At 39.5% G+C, this 26,146-nt stretch overlaps 1 protein-coding gene and 1 long non-coding RNA gene across 6 annotated transcripts in view; one reads left to right on the forward strand and one right to left on the reverse strand.

Moving 5' to 3' along the window:
- Positions 1-11,447, reverse strand: part of LOC135968128 (uncharacterized) — a 36,920-nt gene extending 25,473 nt beyond the window's left edge. The window contains exon 1 of the long non-coding RNA XR_010582640.2: positions 11,253-11,447. This is a non-coding gene — a long non-coding RNA (uncharacterized lncRNA). The remainder of the gene's footprint in view (positions 1-11,252) is intronic.
- CLDN10 (claudin 10) overlaps positions 1-26,146 on the forward strand; it is a 206,593-nt gene that overhangs the window by 85,462 nt on the left and 94,985 nt on the right. Inside the window, exon 1 of one of the 5 annotated variants that reach the window (XM_074021282.1) lies at positions 14,505-14,628. The exons of the other annotated variants lie outside the window; for them this stretch is intronic. The gene's annotated coding sequence lies outside the window, so the exon portion shown is untranslated. Of the gene's footprint in view, positions 1-14,504; positions 14,629-26,146 lie in introns of those variants that run through there. 5 annotated transcript variants of the gene reach the window in all.

Here is a 26,146-nt window from a genome sequence, read left to right on the forward strand (position 1 = left end):
TAGCTGGGACTACAGGCGCCGCCACCTGGCCCGGCTAGGTTTTTGTATTATTTTTAGTAGAGACGGGGTTTCACCGTGTTAGCCAGGATGACCTCGTGATCCGCCCGTCTCAGCCTCCCAAAGTGCTGGGATTACAGGCTTGAGCCACCGCGCCCGGCTAGAATTTATACTCTTTTACTAGTCTCTTAGTTGTTCCCCTAGAGTACAACTGACTTATTGATTCTAATGCTAAATGGTACTATCACTCTCACGGTGAACCAAAATAAATCTCAGAATACTTTGATTTCATTTACTCTCAGCTTGACCTACATGTAATTCTTGTAAATGTTAATTCTATATGTATTTTAAATCACATAAGGAATTGTTACTGTTTAATGTTATTATTGTCCGTTTAAGTTTACTCACACATTTGCTATTTTCATTGTCCTTCCTGCATCTTCAACTTTACTTGTGGGATTATTTTCTTTTACCTGAAAAGATCAGGTAAATATTTGCCATTTATTTCCTTTGATGTGGATCTACTGATAGCCAATTATCTCAACATTCATTTGTCTGCAAATATTTTTTATTTTATATACATTCTTCTTTTTTAGAGATAGGGTCTCATTATGTGACCCAGACTATTTTCAGCCTCATGGCCTTAAGTGATTCTCCTGCCTCAGCCTCCTGAGTAGCTGAGATTATAGGAGTAAGCCACCAATGCCCGGCTTATTTACAGTTTTGAAAGATATGTTATTGCATGATTTCTCGACTTTGGCGCACTTTATTTTTTTGGCCAGATAACTGTTGTTGGGGCTGTCTTGTGCATTGTAGGACATTTAGCAGTTTCCTTGACTTCTACACATGAGATGACAGTATCACTTCCCTTCTAGGTTGTATCAACTAACAATATCTCCTGGGGAACAAAATTACCTTGGTTGGGAACAACTGGTCTACCGAATATAGAATTCTAATTTCATGTAACATGTTTAAGATATAATTTCATTGTCCTCTGGCTTTCACTATATGTCCAACTTTTGGTCTTAGGTACTTTGACTGGCTTTTTTTTTTTTTTTTTTTTTTTTTTTTGAGATGGAGTCTTGCTCTGCTTTGACTGGCTTTTAACATTTTTATCTTTGACTTTGATATTCTGTTTTGTCACAATGATGGCTATAGTTGTGAATTTTTCTTTATTTGGTTTGGAATTTGTTGAGCTTCTTGAGTTTATGAATGAGGCCTTTCATAAGTTTTGAAAAGCAGTCATTAACTCTGTTTTTCTACTTAATTATTTTGAGATCTACGTCACATAAAATTTACCACTTTAAAGTGTATTAGTCAGTGGCTTTTAGTATATTCCTATGTTGTGCAACCAACATCATGGAATTGTGTAATATGTGGTCTTTGTGTCCGGGTTCTTTCAATTAATATAATGCTTTCAAAATTCATTCATGTTGTAGCATGTAATTTCATTCCCTTTTTGATTAAATTATATTCCGTTGTATGGAAATACCACATTTCGTTTATCCATTTATCAGTTTATAGAAATTGAGGTTATTTCCACCTTTGGACTATTGTGAATAATGCTGCTAAGAACATTCATATACAAGTTTTTGTGTGAACATGTATTTTCAATTACCTTGCATATATACCAATAAGATAATAATTGCTGAGTCATATAGTAATTCTAGGTTTAATTTTTTGAGAACCTGCCAGACTCTTTTCCGCAGTGGCTGCATCATTTTACATTTTCACCAGCAATGTATGAGGGTTCTAATTTCTCCACATTCTCCCCAACATTTGCTATTTTGTACTCTTTTATTTTTTATTTTATTTATTTATTTATTTATTTGAGACAGAGTTTCACTCTTGTTGCCCAGGCTGGAGTGCAATGGCGAGATCTCGGTTCATCGCAATCTCCACCTCCCGGGTTCACGCAATTCTCCTGCCTCAGCCTCCTGAGTAGCTGGGATTACAGGCATGCACCACAATGCCCTGCTAATTTTGTATTTTTAGTAGAGATGGGATTTCTCCATGTTGGTCAGGCTGGTCTTGAACTCCTGACCTCAGGTGATTGCCTGCCTTGGCCTCCCAAAGTGCTGGGATTACAGGCATGAGCCACCACTCCTGGCCTATTTTGTGCTCTTTTAAATTAAAGCCATCTTAGTGTGTTTGAAATGGTAACTCATTATTATTTTGATTTGCCTTTTCCTAATGACTAATGATGTTGAACATTTTTTCATATGTGTTTTGGCTATTTATGTATCTTCTTTGGAGAAATGTCTATTCAAGTCCTTTTTCCATTACTAAATTGGGTTATTTGGTTTTTTATTATTGAGTTGAAAGAGTTCTGATATATTCTGGACACTAGATCCTTATCATATTTGCAAATATCTTTTTCCCATTCTGTAGGTTGTCTACTAACCCCAAATGAGATGTAAGTGAGCAACAAATAAATCTTCATTGTTTTTTGTTTTGGTTTTTGTGAGACGGAGTCTTTCTCTATTGCCCAGGCTGGAGTACAGTGGCGTAATCTCAGCTCACTGCAACCTCCACCTCCTGGTTCAAGCTATTCTCATGCCTTAGCCTCCAGAGTAGCTGGGATTACAGGCATGCCCCACCGCGCCCAGCTAGTTTTTGTATTTTTAGTAGAGAGCAGGTTTCGCCATATTGGCCAAGCTGGCCTTGAACTCCTGGCCTCAAGTGATCCGCCCACCTCATCCTCTCAGAGTGCTGGGATTACAGGGATGAGCCATCATGCCCATCCCAACTCTCACTGTTGGAAGCCACTGAGATTCTTGGGCTGTTATTGATTACAGAATAACCTTATTAAAATTGACTAAACAACTTGCATCTAGCTTTGTGCACCTGCACTTTCCCATGCGGTGAGGATTTCTCCTCACTGATTCTGGGTCTATAAATCCTCCTATTAGGATGTTGGATCTCCTAGATCATTCCTCTATATTCCTTGTCTTTCTCTTCTATTTTCTAAGTCTCAATGTTTTCGCACCTCTTTCTGGAAGATATTGTTAACTTTGTCTTCCAAACCTACCATTGTGTTTTTATTTCTACTATGATTTTTTTTAATTTCCAAGAGAGTGTTTGTGTGCCTTCTCTGAATGTTCTTTAGCTGTTCTTTTTTTTTTTTTTTTTTTTTGAGACGGAGTCTGGCTCTGTCGCCCGGGCTGGAGTGCAGTGGCCGGATCTCAGCTCACTGCAAGCTCCGCCCCCCGGGTTTATGCCATTCTCCTGCCTCAGCCTCCCGAGTAGCTGGGACTACAGGCGCCCGCCGCCTCGCCCGGCTAGTTTTTTGTATTTTTTAGTAGAGACGGGGTTTCACCGTGTTTGCCAGGATGGTCTCGATCTCCTGACCTCGTGATCCGCCCGTCTCGGCCTCCCAAAGTGCTGGGATTACAGGCTTGAGCCACCACACCGGGCCAGCTGTTCTTACCTCATAGATGCAATATTTTCTTTTATTTCTGTGAAAATATTAATTATAATTGTTAGATTTTTTTTTCTCCCCACCTAAGGTTTTCTCCACGTTAGTTGTTACAAGTTGCTTTGTTCATTCATTTGACTTCCCTGTTGGAAATTTCTTCAACTGTCTGCCAGTCAGTTCTTCAGCACGGGCATTGAAGAATTCATTAGGAGCTCTGAGATTGTAGGTGGACTTGTCCACTGAGGCTCACAGTGGATGTCTGTAGTGAGCCATTTTACTAGGGAAACTCCAAAGTCAGTACCTTTAAGTTGTTCCTTATGAACCTGTCCATTCTCTAGAGATGGATCTTTTAGTCAGTCTCTTGTATACAGAGTTTAGTCCGGACTGCCAATGTTTTGTGTTTTGAGAACCAAATGTAGAAAAATGGCAAGAAGGGACCAGCCTGGACAACATGGTGAAACTCCGTCTCTACTAAAAATACAAAAATTAGCCGGGCTTGATGGTAGGCACCTGGAATCCCAGCTATTCAGGAGGCTGAGGCAGCAGAATCACTTGAACCGGGAGGTGGAAGTTGCAGTGAACCAATATTGCGTCATTGCACTCCAGTCTGGGCAACAAGAGTGAAACTCCATCTCAAATAAATGAATAAATAAAAATGTTGAGAAGGAAAGGAGAGCGGTCTTTAGCATTTAGTGTAAAATTTTCAGTTAATCACACTGTTTTAATAATGAAACTCCCTTCTTCATTTGGAACAGGTGTTCCCCAGTTCAACAACCAAAATTTCATCCACCCCAGAGAGTATACTTCCAGCTTTCTGTTCAGGTGAGGAGGGAGGATTTGCTCCCATTGAGCAGAGCTGAGTAGGAAATATGAGTGTCAAACTTCTTCTAAATGGACTTTCAACAAATCATCCTGTTTTAGACCCATTTTTGCCACCTTCTTCTAAAGCTTCCAGGGGTCTGCTAATTGTGGCAGTTCTGCAATAAAATTTGGGTTGTTTCTTGGTTTTCCTTATTGCCAATTTAGGATCAGACCTCTCCATGCTGTTAGGCAGCTTACCATTCATGAATGTTATTTTCAGCTTTCATAAAAGAAATGTTATGTTCTTGTTTGCCTCCTTTTTAGTCTTGATGGTTTTAAGCAATAATTTTTAAGAAATTCACTTACTGTCTTTTTAATAAAATTTCATGAGGAAACAAATACAAATGTATGTGTCTCCTACCCTTAACCAGAAGTCCACCTTCTTCTCTCTTTAAAATTCTGATATAGAAAAAACAAAAACAGGCCAGGAATGGTGGCTCACGCCTGTAATCCCAGCACTTTGGGAGACTGAGGCAAGTAGATCACCTGAGGTCAGGAGTTCAAGACCAGCCTGGGAAACATGGTGGACTTCATGTCTACAAAAAAATACAAAAATTAGCCAGGCATGATGGTGAGTGCCTGTAATCCCAGCTACTCAGGAGACTGAGGCGGGAGAATCACTTGAACCTGGGAGCCGGAGGTTGCAGTGAGCTGAGATCACACCATTGCACTCCAGCTTAAGCAACAGAGTGAGACTCTGTCTCAAAAACAACAACAACAACAACAACAAAAATAAAATTTAAAAAAAAAAATAAAAATAAGTCTGTGGCCAGTATATATCATCTTATGGTGAAATATCATTCTATGCATCCAAAGGCAGAGTGTGTCAGCTATAGCCATTCATTCTAACAGGAGTGTGACATTCGTAGGGGAAAGTTTTTTGCTATTTGACTGCTATCATGGAATTGGATGTATGCTGAACCATTGACCTCTAAGATTGGTGGCAACCTGGAGACTTCCTGATTCTAGGATCTGTGCTGTGATCTGACCGCATGTTTTCTGGTTACCTCAAGTAGTTGTTTCCATGCTTTGTTCAACTGTTTTTCCTTTCCCTGTGTGACTGACTGTATCTGTCTCTATAATGCCGCCATATGCAAGTCGATATGGTTTGGCTGTGTCCTCACCCAATTCTCTTCTTGAATTGTAGCTCCCATAATTCCCATGTGTTGTGAGAGGGACCCTGTAGGAGACAATTGAATCATAGGGTAGTTTCCCCCATACTGTTCTTGTGGTAGTGAATAAGTCTCATGAGATTTGATGGTTTTATAAGGAGTTTCCCCTTTCACTTGGATCTCATTCTGTCTTGCCTACCACCATGTATGATGTGCCTTTTGCCTTCCACCATGAATGTGAGGCCTCCCCAGCCATGTGGAACTGAGAATCCACTAAACCTCTTTTTCTTTATAAATTACCCAGTCTCGGGTATGTCTTTATCATCAGTGTGAAAACGGACTAATACACAAGTGAATCATACATTTTGGTGTCAGATATTTCTTGCTTTTCCCATATAGTATAGCAAAGAAGGACATCAGCTAGAGGAAGCAAAGAACTGGATGGATGATCCAACCATCTGCCAAAAGATGAATTCAAATAAGGTATCAGTAACAAGTAAGATCAAACAGAAATAAACCAGATGATTCCTTCTCCTGAAAGACTGATAGCCATATTGAGTAAAGCTAAGGAAAGGGAGAATGTCATGTATGGAGCTCATGGCAGCAGAAACAAGTACAGACACCATGGCAAAGCCCTTGAAGGAGATCTGACTGCATTAATGAGCCATTTTGTTAAATGGGTAGTTAGCAAGAAAAAAAAAAGTTTATTCAATAAGTTGGCAACACCAAGTTAAAGAGAGAAGTTAAGTAGGTCATTAAGACACTACAGTCACTAATATTTAGAGCTTGAACACAGTATGAATTGGTTATCTACAGTGATGGTCAATCAAGGGTGTTTTGTTTCTTTCTGAAACAAAGCTGGGAACGACGTTTTCGTTGTTGTTGTTGTTGCTGCTGTTGTTGTTTTTAATGTAGAACTGGTTGGGTCAGTAAGATATTGCTGCCCACGTCTAGCATTTTTTCTAAGATTTTTGTCTTAATATCATATGGAGGCATGCTGTTACCTATAAATTTACCTATAAATTTCTAAATGTAAAAGAAATCCTCAAAATAATCAGAAGAAAATTCAACAGATACTATTGAGATCTCTTTTTGCTCTGTTGATCAATTTATTTCTTCAGTCAGTAAGTTAGTGGTGCTTTCTTTTCCTTTGGCAGTGTTTCATCAGATCTTCTGGAATACTTCTACTTAGGAGTAAGATTTCTAACTAATTAAAGTGAATAAACACGTTTCTTTCAAAAGAATGTACTGCGTTACATAGAAAACAGGGCTTGAAAGGAATTGTTAAGAACCATTAGCCTTATTAATATGTTATTTTTTTTGGTGCTGTCAAGGGCATTGGGAACTGCAGTCCTTTGCAGTAGAATTCTTAGCTTCTCGGTAAGCCTGCCTCTAGACTGGAATAATTTAGTCACCTGACTTTCCTGTAACTCTTATTATTTTTGGCTTCATGAGGTAGTATTCATGCAGAAGTGGTCCTTTTCCACTCCCCAAAAGTCTTTTGTAGGAGACTGATAATCTCTTTTCTTTCCCTACTCCTCTGCATGAAGTGTGCAAAAATCTCTGGTCATATCCAGAATTTTAATACAAAGAAGTAGGTTACAGTTAATATTCCAATTTTGCTTTTTTCCCCAAATAATTTAGGGTTTAACATTATTATTTCTTGGGTTATCAGGAGATAGCTCTCCCTTGAAACTAGCGTATTAGATGTGAACAGTTGGTACTGCTTTTTAACAATTCTGGTGAGGAAAACATTGTAAATTATCGTAGAGTCAAATGCGATCTAATTATTATAGAAGGTCACTTTTACTACTTAAAACATTGAGTTGATTATATTTAAATCAAAAAAGATATTAAAGGTGAATAAATGTCACATATTAAAACCTCAAGCCACATGCATATAAAGCTTTTTAGTGCCCACAAACACCAACGAAAGTGTGTGATTACGTTCCCATGTTCATGCACCTGTATTTGTTTCCTCTTGATTCACCTAACCACTTTCACAGGAGAGAAATGGGGAGAGGGAGCAGCTTCAAAAAGTTTCCACAGTGCACCATGAGATATTTAAATCCATCTCACAGAATCCATTTCCCGTGCACTGAAAGTCCTGCGACATTTCCAGAACTGCTGTTTACTTTGGGATGTAGAGATGTTAAAATTCTTTGTGTTTAAACCACAACATTTATGAGTGGCATGAGACAAAGACTTATGGCAGGTTGTAAGTGGTTGGGCAATCCCTGCCGGAAGGAAACAGGCTATTGAATTACTGGACTCAAGAGCAGGCAAATCCATCTGGGTTGGCAAGCCCAGGGAAGGCTGCCAAGAAGGACTTAGAACCAGTCTTTGCCCTTCCCTGCCTGAGTATACTCATCGAAAGGACCCTGTGTGTCTATCTTCATTAGGGCAAAGAGCTCAAATCCCAAATTTCATAAAGGAGAATGCTAATGCTATGGTCACAAGCTTTTACACAAAGAAAAATACCTGCTACATAGACATTCAAGGAAAACATCTTGTGTTCATCAACTACCTTGTGCTTATATTTTTTATTTTATCCATATGTTTTCCTAAAGTATGGCCCTGAAATTCACTGATCTTTACAATATCTTATTATAATAGGAACAGTCTAAGAATTATTTTCTTTCTTTACAATTAAAAAATAAAAGATGAAATTAACTTACCTAAGTTTAATACTGAGTTCCTTCCTAGAAACATCTCTAGCCCTTCAGTCATATTAGACTCCAATGAGAAGAAACTGATCTTTTTTTTTTTTTTTTTTTGAAATGGAGTCTCTGTCACCCAAGCTGGAGTGCAGTGGTGCAATCTCGGCTCACTCAGCCTCCCAGGTTCAAGCGATTCTCCTGCCTCAGTCTCCCGAGTAGCTGGGACTACAGGCATGTGCCACCACATCCGGCTTATTTTTTGTATTTTTAGTAAAGATGGGGTTTCACCATATTAGCCAGGATGGTCTCAATCTCCTGACCTCATGATCTGCCCACCTCAGCCTCCCAAAGTGCTGAGATGACAGGTGTGAACCACCACACCTGGCTGATCATCTTTCTTAAATAACAAAATATGGTAGACTTTAAATTAGGATATAATGGCAGTAACATAATTTTTTATTTTGCATTTTTAAGGCCAACTTAATTTTCAAGTAAGGATTCCAATGCATTTGATTAGCGAGATGAAAGTTATATCGCTGAAAGAGAAAGAATGGATTCATATTTTAAAGAAGTCATAGGGCATCAATTTTTCTAGTAGGCAGTCAAAAGTCATTATATCCTCATTATTAAATTCTTCTCCAGATCACAGGATGACAGGATGTAAAATTTAAATTAAAAGAAGGAAACTTTTGGATGTTGATTGCTCAGTATTTCCTTTTTTTTTTTTTTTTTGAGACGGAGTCTCACTCTGTCACCCAGGCTGGAGCGCAGTGGCGCAATCTTAGCTCACTGCAACGTCTACCTCCTGGGTTCAAGCGATTCTCCTGCCTCAGCCTCTCAAGTAACTGAGACTACAGGCACCCACCACCATGCCTGGCTAATTTTTTTTTTTTTTGTATTTTTAGTAGAGATGGGGTTTCACTATGTTGGCCAGGCTGCTCTCGAACTCCTGACCTCATGAGCCACCCATCTCAGCCTCCCAAAGTGCTGGGATTACAGGCATGAGCCACCGCGCCCAGCTAGTATTTACATTTTTAAAAAGATAGAGGAATAGATCTGCGCTTACACATGCATTTGATTTTCCACAAAGGCACCAAAACAATCCAACAGGAATTTAAACAAATGGTGCTAAAGTAGCCAGAGAGCCATATGGAAAAATGAATCTAACCCCTGATTCATACCAAACAATAGTTAGAGATGGATCACAGGCCACATAAAAAACAGCTAAAATCAAAGGGTTTTAAATGAAAATACAGGAGAATCATGACTTGGGGGTAGGCAAAGGTTTCATAAGATAGGTCATAAAAGGCCAGGCGCGGTGGCTCACGCCTGTAATCCCAGCACTTTGGGAGGCCAAGACAGGCGGATCACAAGGTCAGGAGATCAAGACCAGCCTGGCCAACACAGTGAAACCCTGTCTCTATTAAAAATACAAAAAATTAGCCAGGCGTGGTGGTGGGCGCCTGTAGTCCCAGCTACTTGGGAGGCTGAGGCAGGAGAATTGCTTGAACCCAGGAGGCGGAGCTTGCAGTGAGCCGAGATCATGCCACTGCACTCCAGCCTGGGGAACAGAGCGAGACTCCATCTCAAAAAAAAAAAAAAAAAAAAAAAAAAAGATAGGTCACAAAAAAGCAATAACTATAAGAGAAAAAATTTTTTATATATTAGACTTCATCAACATTTAAAACTTCTGCTCATCAAAAGATGCCTTTGAGAAAATAGGCAAGCCACACACTGAGAGAATGCATTCACTAAGAATATATCTGATAAAGGCCTGGTATAGAAAGAGCTCCTATAATAACAAAGAAACAACTCAATAGAAAAGGAGCAAAGAATTTGAACAGGCACTTCACAAAAGAAGGTATTTGAATGGGTAATAAGCACACGAAAAAGTGCTCAACATCATGAAGTTATCAGGGAAATGAAAATTAAAATCACAATAAGATATCATTGAATACCTACAAGAATGGCTAAAATAAGAGACTGATAACATCAAACCTTGGCAAGAATGTACAGTACCTGAAAGTTTCACATATGGTTAGTGGGAATGTAAAATAGTACACTTTGAAAAATGGTCAGGTTATTTCTTATAAAACTAAACATACACTTACCCTCCCACCCAGTAATTCTGATCCTAGATATTTACCCATGATGACATGTTCACAAAAAAACTTGTACAAGAATGTTCATAGCAGCTTTATTTGCCCAAAACCCAAAACTGGGAATAGCTCACATGTTAATCTGCAGAAAAATGAATAAACAAACTGTGATATCTTCAGATACTGGAACTCGACTCAGAAAAAAAAAAAAAAAAAAGACATGAACTACTTATATATGCATCAACATAGATGAGTCTTAAAATATACTGAATGAAAGAAGCCTTATACGAAAGAGTACATGCTATTTGATTCTATCTAGATAAAGTTCTAGAATAGATAAAACTAGTCTACTGTGGAAAACATAAGAACAATGAGGGGAGTGGGTTCGACTGGTAAGGAGTATGAGAGAACTTTCTAGAAAGATAAGTGTTTGTTTCATTTATACAGACGTACGCATTTGTCAAAAGTCAGTGAATATACACTTAAGATTTATACATTTCATTTTATGTAATTTTTACATCAAAAGAAAAATTAAATAGCTAGTGATATGCTTGCTGAAGGATTTAGGAGAAATTGTGCTGAGGCCTGCAATTTATTTTAAAATATTCCAAAAAAAAAAAAAAAAAGCAAAAAACGATGGATAGAGGGAGGGAGGGGGGAAGAAGAGAGACAGAGAGCGAGAGAGCAAAGCAAATAAAATGTTTATGGTAGAATGTAGGGGTTGGGTATGATATACGGGGTGTTTACTGTAAAATTCAACATTGCTATATATTTATAAAGTTTTACGAGAAAATGTTGGGGAAAACGAAAGTAGATTTTTAGAAGAAAGAACCAGTTTTCAATAATCTTTAGATATAACACTCCCATAATACATTTGACAGAATTATTTTCCAATGGGACTATTTGATAATAAATTACTAATTTGTTCAATCCATTAAAAAAATAAATCACACTGGTATCTTGAGTCTCTTCTAGTAAATCTATGGGTATAAGAAGGTGGAGGGGAAAACCTGTAGGTCAAATAAATTAGGAAGTATTCATTGAGCTTTTACTATCTGCCTACTCTGTGGGATACAGAGACATCCAAGACTTAGTTAGATCTTACCTGCAGGGGCCACATTCTCACTGGGCAGCCATGAAGAACGAAGCAAAGGTCAGGCCTGCGGGTAATGCAGGGTAAGGATGAGGACCCACATGCTCAGCAGCACCTTCAAGGCCCCAACCCTGCTTCTCCCCTCCACTGTGATCTTCTCTCTTGCTCCCACCACAGGTCCTTCTACCCAGACTTCTGGCTCTGTCTGCCGGACTCTCCCCCCTGGCACCAGGCTTGAGTATTCTGCCTCGTTCACTAAGCCTCGGCCCCCACCCGTTTCCTCAGGGACATGCTCCCTGACCCAGAGCAGAGATCACCTTCTTTGTTACACCGTTTCAGAGTACAGGAGTCCTTTATTAGACAGCATTTGATTCAGTTTATAATTACATGGTCACTGAGGGATCGTTTGGGTCATGTGTGTCTCCCCTACTAGATTTTCAGCTCCATGAGAAAAAGAACTGTATTTCCTTTTTAATTCTCATTACATCCTCAGCAATTTAGCAGCATCTGCTATGTAGAAGGTTATATATGAAAACACACAGAAAGCATTGGGTGTTTTTTTTTTCCTTTAAATAGGAAAGAAAACAAAGAAGAAAACATGGTTATAACCATATGAAGCTACTGCCAGGACAGTATGTTAATAAAATAAATTTAAGAAAAGATTTGTTGAAATCAAAAGAGGAAAAATATTTGTAGAATTATAAAATCTTATAATTGGGAAGGGATATTGTGGGTCATCTGGTCCACCTAAGCTTAACTGTACTCCTGTCAAATTTATGAGTATCTTTAGTAGATATCTTTAATTATTTTACATTTTTAAAAATAACTTTTTATATCAAACTGTTAAAAATTTGAAAAACCAAATCAGTTCTTCATCTTCAGAAACTGATTATTATATAAAGCATTTAGTATAATGTATGATTCACAGTGATAGTTATAATAACTACTATTAGTAGGAGTATTACCAGGAAACCTCTAAGTTGTAGTGCATTATTTTGATAGGAACTTGGGTTTTGGATCATTTAAAAAAAAAAAGGGGGGGATTAAATTATAACTCTGCCTCTAAATGGCAATACATCTTTGAGCAATTTGCCTAATATCTCCAAACTTCAGGGTTTTTTTTTCTCCTGGCATTCAATAAACGGTAGCCAATCATGGTTATAATGTAACAACAGCAGTGAGGGTGAATAAGAATCTGTGTTTATTCTCAAAGCGCTCACAGCTCAGCAGGGACGTGGATAGAAATTCCGATTCTGCGCAGTAAATGCAGCAATGGAAGCATGCCACCAAGAATGAGAGAGTGACTCTCAGGCCTGGTCTACTGGGGGAGGAAAGAGTTTTGTTTAAAAAGTAATTAAAAGGAATTCTCCAGGCTAATTAAGCAAAAAAGACATCCTGGGTGGAAGAACACTGCCATGCGTGCTTGCTGTGATCCAGCAGAGTATTCCAAGGTGGGGCATGGCAGGAGATGGGCTGAAGATCCTGGGATACCTTTCGTGTCATGATAAAATATGCGGATTTCATGCTGCAGGTAGTGAGGAGCCCGTGAAAGGTTTTAAAGTGGTAGAGAAACAATCAGGCTTATCTTTTAGGAAAATCAGCTGGGGAGTCATATTAGAAGGAGTGAGCCCTGGGGCAGGAAGACCAGTCAGGGTAGTGGATGGAAGAGGTGATGAGGGTCTGAACTGGCAAGAGTAGTGTGGGCCTAGAGAGGTGAGAATGACTCATGGCAGTTCAGAAAGAATGTCAACAAGATTGAGTGATGAAGAGTACAGAGGGAAGAGAGCCATCCAAGATGACTCAGGAAGACTCATAACTTGCTTGGCAGACTGAGTGGGTAGACAAACAAATATGGTTCATGGTTCAGTGGAGAAAATACAGAAGGGAGCTGTGGGGGAGGTGGGGGTGAGAGGTTTAGTTGTAGACCTAATTGAGGTCTCTAGACCTGTGAGCCACCCGGAGAAAGGAGAAGATGTCCCATAGGCAGGTCCTGGAAATCAGAAGAACTGATTCTGTGTCAGAGAATCCCATTATGGAGCCACCAGTTGGTTCAGGGAAAGAGCGTGATGTGAAAAGGGATTAGTGCCAAGTATAGAATGCTGGGGATACCAGCCCATGAGGAAACATGGAGACGAACTGTGGAACAGGCAGAGAAATCTAGGCAAGAATGAGGCTATGGAAGTCAAAAGAAGAAAATATTGCACAAAGAAGGAACTGAGCAACTATGTAAAAGGTACAGAGAAAACAAGATAAAGCATGGGGTCTGTTCACTAAATCAGGTAGCACAAAACCACTTGTCTCTTTTGCCTATGATGTTTCAGTGGAAAGGGAAAGATAGCAAAGATGGCAGTGGATGGAGAAGTAGATGGATGGTGGACAGAGAGACTGTGATACTATAATAGACAAGTCTATTGAGATGGTCAGTTAAAAAAGAAAAATGAAGAATATGTTTAAAATGTCCCCCATGATATCTTTAAATGCATTTGTGCATTTTCCTAATTTGGAAAAAAAAACCAAAACAGTCCTTAATATCTGCTTCATCCAAGCAGAAAGATCACCTGAGATCAGGAGTTCAAGACCAACCTAGCCACATGGTGAAACTCTGTCTTTACTAAAAATACAAAAATTAGCTGGACATGGTGACACACACCTGTAATCCCAGCTACTCGGTAGGCTGAGGCAGGAGAATCGCTTGAACCCAGGAAGTGGAGGTTGCAGTGAGCTGAGATCATGCCACTGCACTCCAGCCCGGGCGACAGAGCAAGACTCTGTCTCAAAAAAAGAAAAAAGAAAAATCACCCACGGAACAATTTATCCTTACCCATACAAAACTTACAGCCTCAAGAGGAAGATGAGCTTGGACCACTGTTTTCTAGAGAAAATTGGTCCTAAAAATCATTACTTTGTAATGATTGGCACAGTTTCCCAACATATCTTGATTAAAAGAAAATGATAGATTCCTAATTTGAGGCCCTTCATAGTGCCATCTTTGCGTAACAGTTGCAAAATCTTCACCTTCTAGTTCGGTTAATGTTGGCTTTGCAATGTCCTCACACCTGTCCTTTCTCGTCCTTTCCCACAGTCCTTACAATAAAACTGTTTATTTTTAAACAACTACATGCCTTTTTAAAAAGTTCACATTGAAATGTCTTAACAATCGTTATCCGAAAGAGGGCGCAAATTTCTCATGAACTATAGTGCAGTATTTTACAACATGTCTTTGCTGCTAGTGGTATTTACATTTCACAGCTGCGGTAATTTAATGCAGAAACACTAATCCTGCGGCATGTGCATATGAATTCTGTTCTGTTGTGTGGGTGCTAATTAAGAGCCTTTTGCTTCTTCAGAGGAGTTTCAGAGAAGAGCTAAGCCTTGCTGAAGTTAAGAAGTAAGTTGAAGCTAACATTTTTCTATTCTGGGTAGCCAAATCAAATTAAGATAGAATATTTTAAAATTAAACATTAAGTGGGTGGAGAAAAAAAAAACCTCTCTGTTTACAATCTTCTAATTTTAGGATGTATTTCCATTCTACCACAGATTAAAGAATGCCTAATGAAGTTAATATAATTCAGACTTTGTGTGGGGTTGGTTAATAGCTAATCAGTTTCAGCAGGGGGGGTGTTGGTTTTTTGTTTTGTTGCCAGAACTGGAAACATTCATAATTCAATGAATGCCCAGTGTGCACGGCTCTTCTTGCATACAGGAGGCAGTATGAATTGCGAACAGAGGGAATCAAGTGGATTCCGGTCTCAGCTATTCCTTTAGCTTGAGTCCCACCATAATTTGTGTACGTTTTCTGATGGGGACGATATGCCAAAGTGGTGCTGAAGTAGAACTGGGTGTCACAAATATGAACTGTGCAAATGGAAGGAAGTGCAAACAGGAAACCATTTTTGAATGGTAGTAATGTACCACAAGTCTCCGTTACTGAACAGAAATTCATTTAACCGAATTCTGCACTTGAAATATATAGATTAGGGCACAACTTCACTCCACAGAACGGCATTTCCAAATCTGAAGTCCTGTGCTTATTCTTGCTTCTGTAACTGGCTTGGATTCCAAATTCCAGGGTTTTCATCACACCTACCTGCTTGGTAATTTGCTGGGGTGCGGTAGCCATGAACTACTCGTGAGTAACACTCACTCACCTGGGTAATTCGGATTGGCTTCCAGACCCTAAAAGTGAAACCAATTATAAGTAGAGAATCCCTGAAACTTTATCTGCCAATTGATTAGCACTGGTGGCTATCAACTAGAACCCAAAACTACATTCTCCAGTGGCAGCATACAAACAGCACTAAATGAGGGCAAATGCAGAGCTAAATTCTTAGTCCCTTTATATGTACCAGTCTAAAACGACATTGCCAAGTAGATCTGCAGAAAATTTTGATAGAGAACCAACATGACAACAAGAGCCAAGCATTATTTCCAGCTTTCATTTGATTACAAATCTGTGACCCATTGACTTTTTTTTTTTGAGACGAGTCTCTCTCTATTGCCCAGGCTGGGGTGCAGTAGCAGAATCTTGTCTTACTGCAACCTCCGCCTCCTGGGTTCAGGCGATTCTCCTGCCTCAGCCTCCAGAGTAGCTGGCACTACAGGTGCCCACCACCACGCCCAGCTAGTTTTTTTTGTATTTTTAGTTTCACTATATTGGCCAGGCTGGTCTCGAACTCCCGACCTCATGATCCACCCACCTTAGCCTCCCAAAGTGCTGGGATTACAGGTGTGAGCCACCGCACGCAGCCAACAAACTGTTTCTATGAATTACCAACGAGCATTCATACCTCCTCTCCATATATGATGATAGAGTGATATCAATTGATTCATCATATTGGTTTCCACTTGTCAGTGGCCAAACCTACCTTCATCATGCAACCCATGCGGCTACAAGGTCAATGTGTGTGTTTGCTCTGAAATCCTCACACTGCATCTTGGCCAGCTTCCTCCTTTCCTGACTATAAGATCTGATCTCTTCTTCTATAGGGTAGAGTCTGGATCACATTTTGTTTTCTGGATTTCTGAGGCCATGACTCCTCCTCTTCCTCTGCCTGCTTCTATAGCCAACACCATTGTTCTGCTGTACCACCTTATGGCAACAATCCTAACACCTTAGATTCCATTCCTGTAGACTCCACAGAGAAGGCGATTTTTAAGTACCCAAGTTGTTTGATAATGCTGAACTTCGTAACATTTCTTTTTTTTTTTTTTTTTTTTTGAGATGGAGTCTCGCTCTGTTGCTCAGGCTGCAGTGCAATGGTGCAATCTCGGCTCACTGCAACTTCCGCTTCCTGGGTTCAAGTGATTCTCTGGCCTCAACCTCCTGAGTAGCTGGGATTACAGGCACCCGCCATCATGCCCGGCTAATTTTTGTGTTTTTTTAGAGATGGGGTTTCACCATGTTCGCCAGGCTGGTCTTGAAGTCCTGACCTCAGGTGATCCACCCACCTCGGCCTCCCAAAGTGCTGGGATTACAGGCGTAAGCCACCGCGCCCGGCTGAACTTTGTTACATTTCTAAAACATTTTATAACTCTCCAAGAATAGAAACCAGATCAAATGTTTGAGGACAGCAATGTCAAAGTAGAGGGTAGAAAGGAACCAAAGTCACTGGACTCTTAAAACAACACAGAAGAAAACGTGAGGATGCTGGCATTACAACTGAATTTTGAACCTGTTTTCACCTTTAGTATTTATACTGAGACGTGGGAATACAATATTGTTTCAATATGCCTTCTCTCAATGATCATTTTTTAGTTGGTACATGACTAAAAGGTTTGCTGTATTCATTGGAGTAAAATTCACATTCTGAATTAATTTGCTTAGAAGAGGAATCTGATTTTATAATAAAAATTTTAAAGGAGTCAATTAGAAAAGTGCAGCTAGAAGAAAGTTATTGCATCATTTAAGGGCTTGAATAATATATAAATGTAAGTTAGTAATAAAAAGGTAACTACAAGATGGCTTTATTTCTTATTGAAACTGTATTTTCTACCTTTCCAGAATATTGTCCTGAGAACACTTACATATTCCTTTTTTTAGAAAAACTGTTGAATAAAGAAGGCACTCATTATTTTCAGCTCCCATAGTTATAATTCTCGTTTCCATAGAAATTTGCAGTATCCCATAGAGTACAGTATTTTATTCAGCTTTCAAAAGATCATCTTGACCCTTTAACACATGTTTACTTTTGGCTGGGCAAGGTGGCTCATGCCTGTAATACCAGCACTTTGGGAGGCCGAGGTGGGAGGATCACCTGAAGTCAGGAGTTCAAGACCAGCCTGAGCAACATGGTGAAGCCCCTTCTCTGTCAAAAATACAAAAATTAGCCTGGCGGGGTGGCATGCACCTGTAATCTCAGCTACTTGCTGGGGACTGAGGCAGGAGAATCGCTTGAGTCTGGGATGTGGAGGTTGCAGTGTGCCAATATAGCACCACTGTACAACAGCCTAGGCAGCAGAGCAGAGACAGACTCTGTCTCAAAAAAAAAAAAAAAAGTTTACTTTTAAGAACTGCTTACATTAGTTACAAAAGACCACTTTTTAGTTGTTAATATGCGTTAGATAGCAAATACTTGGCATATATGCATTCTTTGAAAATATCAGACAAAAAACTAAACAAAAATTGCATGCTAGCTAGTGGCTCTGACTGGAAAATGAGAAGTAATGTTAATTCTTAACGTTGGCTACGTTTGTCACCTGTAAAATATGATCAAGCCTGTTAGTCTAACTTAATAGCTTGAGTAATTGACATAGGGAGTGTAGTTTTATTGGGGGCTGGGGGAAGACATTGCTTTTTTCCACTGACACTGACGATACCAGTTTACTACTATGTGATACTTTTTGCTTAGAACTGGAAGAGATAAGTAGTATTTTTCAAGTTTTGAGGTTTGGGTGTTCGGCTCTTGTGGATGTGTCATGTTTAATAAAGCTTGTTCACAACTACTGGCTTAGGAAATGGCTTGCAGTTAACAAGTATCTAACTTGGAACACCGGGTGGAATGACCACATGGCCCAGTGGCCCAGGGCCCACACTGAGAATTCAGCAGCTGTGCTTGCTAAATCTGGCTCCGTCATTAACCTGCCGAGGAACCTTCTACAAATGCTTAATTCCAACCATGAAAGTAAACATAGGCACCAATGCCTGAGAATAGTTGTAAAGGAAATCAGACCTGTGCAGAAAATAAATAGAACTCGTCTGCCCTTCCTTTGTAACACTTGTTGGAGGCAGGGAGGAATTCAGAATGACCAGGCTGTAGGTTACTGTTCTTTGCTTCTAATTAAGAGGCAACTATACGCAAGTGAGCATAATTAGGAGAAACTGGGGCAGTTGGGGCAAGTATGGGCAAAACTTAAGCCAACTTTGAGAACTAAAGGGCAAATCTCTGGAGTGGTGAGAAAGAGATTTCTCCGTGGTTCTGTCTCTTGCTAGTTGCATATGTGTACAATGACCCCATCACACTCTGAGTCTGAGCCTTCCTCTCTTTCTAGTTTATTTCCTTGTCTCCCCCATTCCTTCTTGTTTTTGCTTTGTTTGCACTGTCTGAAGGGGAGGAGGAAACAATATTCTCCCATTGCATTTTTTAGTTCCTTCCTCTATCACTAGAGCTAGGCAGAGCTTTTGAGACTCCTTTTGACACACTCACTTTTTTTTCCACACTCACTTTTTAGACGGGAAAAATGGGCCCAATCACATGTAAATATGAGCAGCAAGGTAGTGACAGCTAGAACAGATGGCAGGTCCTTTAAATGCCAGTCCAGTGCTATTTCCATACATTGCACCCAAGTTTAATGATTAAGAACAAACAGTAACACTCCCAAGGCTGAACTGACCTTATGTTTTTCATATGTAAAAATGTATTCTATGTTTGTTACTTCACAACTGTGTTAGTCCATTTTCACATAGCTATAAATAACAGAGACTGGGTGATGTATAAAGATAAGAGGTTTAATTGCTAGGTTTTGCAAGCTGTACAGGAACATGATGCTGGCATCTACTTGGCTTCTGGGCAGGCCTCAGAAAACTCAAAATAATTGTGGAAGATGAAGTGGAAGCTTGCATGTCACATGGGCACATGGCCAGAGCAAGAGCAAGAGAGTGAGGTGGGAGGTGCTATACACTTTTAAATGACCACATCTCATGAGAACTCATTCACTATCACAAGAATAGCACCAAGGGGATGGTGCTAAACCATTCATGAGAAATCTACCTCCATGATCCAATCACCTCCCATCAGGCCCTACCTCCAATACTGGGAATTACAATTCTACATGAGATTTGGTGCAGACAGATCCAAACCATATCAGCAACCACAGGAGTTAGGGCAGGTGGAGAATGTGACAGCATTTAAACACCATTATTTCATCTACATGGAATTACGTGATGTAGAGTATGAATGTACATACTTTGAAATTCAATGTGATTTTGAAGTATATCCACAAGTGTGGTTCATCTTTGGCCCAGTTTGGCCAGAAATAAAATACTGCACTGGAAATATGTATGCTACATTCACTAAATAATTTAAAAATGAGAGTTAAAGTTCATAATCATAGTTATGAACATAGAAGCCAAGGCGGGTGAATCACTTGAGGTCAGGAGTTCAAGACCAGCCTGGCCAACATGGTGAAACCCCATCTGTACTAAAACTACAAAAATTAGCTGGGCATAGTAGCACACGCCTGTAATCACAGCTACTAGGGGGGCTGAGGCAGGAGAATCTCTTGAACCCAGGAGGCAGAGGTTGCAGTGAGCTGAGATGGTGCCACTGCACTCCAGCCTGGGCAACAGCGCTAGACTCTGTCTAAAATAAAAATAATAATAACATGTATTATTATACTATAAATAACAAATACAAGTTATGACCATAGCAAAAAAAAAAAAAAAATCATAGTACAAACCCACATTCACATTTGTCCAGTGAGAGGTAAAGTAAACACCAGTATATATGGAAATTTAAAATCTGCCCTTTAGGCTGGGCATGACGGCTCATGCCTGTAATCCCAACACTTCCGGAGGCCAAGGCAGATGGATCACCTGAGGTCAGGAGTTTGAGACCAGCCTGGCCAATGTGTTGAAACCCTGTCTCTACTAAAAATATAAAAATTAGCCAAGGGTGGTGTTGCATGCCTGTAACCCCAGCTACTCGGGAGGTTGAGGCACGAGAATTGCTTGAACCTGGGAGGCAGAGGTAACAGTGAGTCGAAATCGCGCCTTGAACTTCAGAGCGAGACTCTGTCTCAAAAAATAAAATAAATAAATAAAATCCACCCTTTTGAGAAGTCTTCTGCCCTGAGAGTGAGAGTCAGCCAGAGCTTTTCAGGTGCTAAGTAACAAAGAATGGTGCCGTTTAAAATAGGTGGAAGTGTGGAGGTACTTAACACTTAGAGCTTAGCTTGACTTTCCCTAAGCCAGTGAAATACAAGAGTCTTGAAAGTCAAAAGTAATTGGCATTAGGAAAAAGAGTATAAGAAACTGGTGAGTCTAATTTGTGAGTGAAGTTACCATACACCTATTCCAGGTAGCAAAACAAACTAAAAGAAAAAATACTGCATTTTCCAAAATTCATAAAATTTCCCAAATTCATAAAATTTATGAATTTAGGAAAATGCAGTATGTTTTTCTATTAGTTTGCTTTTTCTATTAGTTCGTTTATGAATTAGGAAAATTCATAAATTTCATGCCTAAAATTCATATTTAGGAAAATGCAGCATGTTTTTCTATTAGTTCATATTTTCTATTAGCTCATATGTTTTTCTATTCATTTCATATTAATATTACATGATTCCAAACTATCTGTAGAAAAATTATTTAGTGATAAACATTTATATGCATATATGCAATCGATTGTAAAAGACAAAAAAAGCAATTACTTGAGGATTAATTTAATTGTTTAAAGTATAAACTGACAAAGCCTTATATTCATAAGATTTTAATTTGAAAGGATATGACATTCCTTCTTCATGTTAGAAGATTATATTCAAAAGAGCAAATAAAAATTAGACATTTACAGTTTGTTTTTGAGAGTTCATGCTTAACATTCTACCAATATTAATCATATATCCTTTTTTGACTAATAAAAAATTCAACAACATTTAGCAAATGCCTATAGTATACCCAGTTCTATAATATCTATTCTTTAATTTGTTGAATCCTCTCAATCACATCTGGAAATTAATATGAAATAATAAAATTTTATTATTTGCTTTTCTCCTCTACAGTATATGAACTCTAGAAACTCAAGAATAAACAGAGTATCATTCAGGTTGCTTAACCAAATTTCATTGGCTGCTTTATTTAGCATGTCAAAAAATTACAATATAATCTTTCATATGGTGTTTTGATTGGAAATAAAACATTGCTTAACTCTATAGGATTACATATATGGATGAATTGTATGGTGGGAGGCAGCTGACATAGGGCATGGTGGTTTGTCAGAAAGATTTATGCCAGAAATCCTAGAGGTGTGGTAGTTACGATAATACAGGAAAAACATGACATCAACTTTGTTCTTTAGATCTTTTTCTTACTCTTCACAAACCCTAAATCAAACATAGAAACAGCTATTGCTTTGAACCACAAAGAGAGGTGTGTCTATTATCAGTCTGCCGTGTTATCAGCATACAATTCCATTGTGATTTCCTTTCTTTTTATGTTACTATTCAGAAGTCATGTATAGAGACGACTGCATGAACCTGAATCACAAAGCCTCCTAGTAATACACTTGTAAATATTTTATTGGGGGACATAAATATATCTTTGAGGAGAACCTAGATGAAATAGGGTAGTTTTCAACATTATTTTTTAGATAGAGTCTCACTCTGCCGCCCAAGCTAGAGTGCAGTGGTGTGATCTCAGCTCACTGCAACCTCCATCTCCCAGGTTCAAGCAATTCTCCTGCCTCAGTCTCCCAAGTAGCTGGGATTACAGGCGTGCGCCACCACACTCAGCTAGTTTTTGTATTTTTAGTAGAGACAAGGTTTCACCGTTTTGGCCAAGCTGGTCTCAAACTCCTGACCTCAGGTGATCCACCTGCCTCAGCCTCCCAAAGTGCTGGGATTGCAGGTGTGAGCCACTGTGCCTGGCTCAACTTTTAAATATTATTCAAATCTTGCTTCTAATTCAGATTTTTCTTCAGCACCAAACTCAGATAATTTTTCAGATTTATACATTTTTGAAAAATATTAATAACATGCAAAATGTTATTCCAATTGATATACTACTTCAACATATGCTTTATGACCTAATGTGCATTAAGAAGTCATTTTTGAGTCCAGGCACAGTGGCTCACACCTGTAATCCCAGCAGTTTGGGAGGCCACGGCAGGCGGATCACCTGAGGTGGGGAGTTTGAGACCAGCCTCACCAACATGGAAAAACCCTGTCTCTACTAAAAATACAAAATTACCCAGGCATGGTGGCACATGCCTGTTATCCCAGCTATTCGGGAGGCAGGAGAATCACTTGAACCCAGGAGGCGGAGGTTGCGGTGAGCCAAGATCGCGCCTTTGCACTCCAGGCTGGGCAACGAGAGCGAAACTCCGTCTCAAAAAATAAAAGAAAAAAAGAAGCCACTTCTGGGTCCCAGTTTCCTCATTTGAAAATATTGAATTAGGTAACTTTTTTTTTTTTTTTTTTTTTTTTTGAGACGGAGTCTCGCTCTGCCGCCCAGGCTGGGGTGCAGTGGCGCGATCTCAGCTCACTGCAAGCTCCGCCTCCCGGGTTTACGCCATTCTCCTGCCTCAGCCTCCCGAGTAGCTGGGACTACAGGCGCCGCCCCCACCTCGCCCGGCTAGTTTTTTGTATATTTTTTAGTAGAGACGGGGTTTCACCGTGCACCGTGTTAGCCAGGATGGTCTCGATCGAATTAGGTAACTTTTTTAAGGTCCTTTCTAACTTCAGCATTCTAGAAATAAAAATGTATACTTTAGTTTGATGTCTTTTAAAATAACAATATTTTTATGGCTATTTAAAAACCATTGTTTTTTAAATGTTTTCACCAGAAAACAAAATGAACATGAGAAGGAGAGTCCACAGCACAGTAAATGATGCCCACTGCAGAACATCCCCAACTCAGGATGGCAGGGAAGAAGGGTGGGCGCTCACTGGCAGAACATTCCCATTCAAGTCACTGGGCCAGCTCCGTTTGGCTGAGAGCACGGGCCAGAGCTCAAAGCATGCAGAAGACAGATTTAAGAATTCTCTAATGAACTCTTCTTACTGTGTGTGTGAACTCAAAGAAAAATGTTCCAGGCCCAAACTAACATAATGAATGACCCTTGCTCAGGACACCATTAAACAGCATATTATTGAACTTCAATTCACCTACTGCAAGATCTAGACATATACTGAAATGAAGTAAGGAAACTAGGTACCCTGTTCAAATACCTCGATTATAAAAGCAATTTTCCTGAAAATAAAGTTAAATCAAGTTATCCAGAATTGTCTTAATGCATTTTGTGCATGTTGGTTCACACACTGTAGATATTCACACACTGTAGATATTCACACACTGTAGATGTTCACACACTGTAGATATTCACACACTGTAGATGTTCACACTGTAGATATTCACACACTGTAGATATTCACACACTGTAGATGTTCACACACTGTAGATATTCACACACTGTAGATATTCACACACTAGATATTCACACACTGTAGATGTTCACACACTGTAGATGTTCACACACTGTAGATGTTCACACACTGTAGATATTCACACACTGTAGATATTCACACACTGTAGATGTTCACACACTAGATATTCACACACTGTAGATGTTCACACACTGTAGATATTCACACACTGTAGATATTCACACACTGTAGATATTCACACACTAGATATTCACACACTGTAGATATTCACACACTGTAGATGTTCACACACTGTAGATGTTCACACACTAGATATTCACACACTGTAGATGTTCACACACTGTAGATATTCACACACTGTAGATGTTCACACACTGTAGATGTTCACACACTAGATATTCACACACTGTAGATATTCACACACTGTAGATATTCACACACTGTAGATACTGACTGTACTCTGTACACAAACTACAAAGAGTTGTCTTGGTGGGAGGCAACTTCTCACAAGGAATGGAGACTCTGGAACTGAGCTGGCTACATTGAAACCTCACCTCCACCACCTTCCAGAGCAAGTGACTTAATCTCTCTGTGGTTCAGTTTCCTCTTCTGTACAATGGGAGTGAAAATAGTACCCCATTGCATGGAGTTGTTATTAAATAGTATCTATTGCATGGAGTTGTTAGAAGGTACAAGATCAGTGTTTATTAGATAGAAATGAGAGAATGCCTACATTTTGAAGGAAAAAAAAAAACCTCTCAAAATGAAACACTAGCTTATAGGTATGTTTTTGTCAGAACATGCGTTTTTAACCCTGAAGTAATTCATTTTAAACTTCCTCTGATTTTCCCCACAATGTGAGCCACATGGTAAGTTGGAATAAACTTTGCACCTGCTCTATCGTGAGGACCGGGGAGAGGAGCAAGTATCTCATTTGGTAACAGACACTAGACTGTATTGCTTCCCACTCCTTACACCTAGTCATTGAGAAAACCAAGGGATATGGAAATCATTCACTCTGTCCTTAACGTCCTCTGCTCAGCTTCTCGTCCCAGTGCTGTCTCCCTCTGATTTCCCGCTTCTTCTCTCCTTTATCTTTTTTTCTTGCCCCTTGCTTTTCTCTTTGCAATTTCTGTTCCCCTTACTGTCTCTGCCTTATAATTGGTCACTTCTTTCATTTGTTTTTACTTTTTTTAGAGACAGGCAGGCTGGTCTTGAACTCCTGGCTCATGCTCCTGAAGAACTGGGACTACAGGTGGCTGGGTTTTTTTATTTTTATTTTTAAGAGATGGGGGCTTTCCCTGTGTTACTCAGGCTGGTCTGGAACTCCTGGGCTCAAGTGATCTCACTGCCTCAGCCTCTGGAGGGACTGAGAGAGATTACAGCACCCAGCTGTTCACCCTTTTAAATTTTAACTGCCCTCCGGTTTTATTTCTCACTTTCCTTTGCAAGCCCCGCACCCCCCACCACCTTTGCTACCCTGGACTAACCTCTGCTCTGACTTCCTGGTTTCCCTCCCTCTGCCCTCACTCTGGGCACCAGCCCCTTCCGTGTTGGCATATGACTCCACACTTTCTGCTTTCCTACTTTGAGATTTACAATACACTTCATCCTTACTCACTTACTGCTGTCAGTCTGACTGATTAATACCACTTTTATGAAAAATGTAATTTTATCTCTTTAAAGAGACACAAGGAAATGAGAGGCATGAGTGAACTAAATAATATTCATTATTTACTAAGCATCTACTACATTCCTGTCCTTCATATACATTCTCTCTAATCCTTACAACGCCTTTGAAAGAAGCTGTCATTTAGTACCGCTTTATACTTGAAGAAGTGATGCTGAGTGAGATTAGGGGACCTGCCCAAGGGCATTAAGAGGTAGAATTTTATCTCACATCTTTCCGATTACATCATCTACCCTCTGTCCGCTATATCTCCCTGATTCTTAAGTGAATGAAACTACCATACTTTATCACATGTTTCTCCTAAACAGAAGGAAAAAGTGACAATAAGTCTACATGTAGAGATTTTAGATTTTCTCCATGCACTGCCTCCCACATACACATCTATACGGACGCCACCTTTAAATTTAGCAAAGGAGGGAGGCAGAAAGTGAGTGGGAATAAAACAGTAAAGACACCAAAGGAAAACTGCTTCTCTCCTCTCCTTGATGTTATCTGTGAATGACTGAGTTCGTTAGGAATCCTAGACTCAGGGGTTTTTGGAGTTAAAAGTGGTCTCGGAAGCTATCCAAAATAACTCCTCTGTTTTACAAATGAGGGAGCTATAACTCAGAGACATAAA

The sequence above is a fragment of the Macaca fascicularis genome, chromosome 17 (assembly GCF_037993035.2).
Source record: "Macaca fascicularis isolate 582-1 chromosome 17, T2T-MFA8v1.1".
In the NCBI taxonomy this organism is placed as follows: Eukaryota; Metazoa; Chordata; class Mammalia; order Primates; family Cercopithecidae; genus Macaca; species Macaca fascicularis.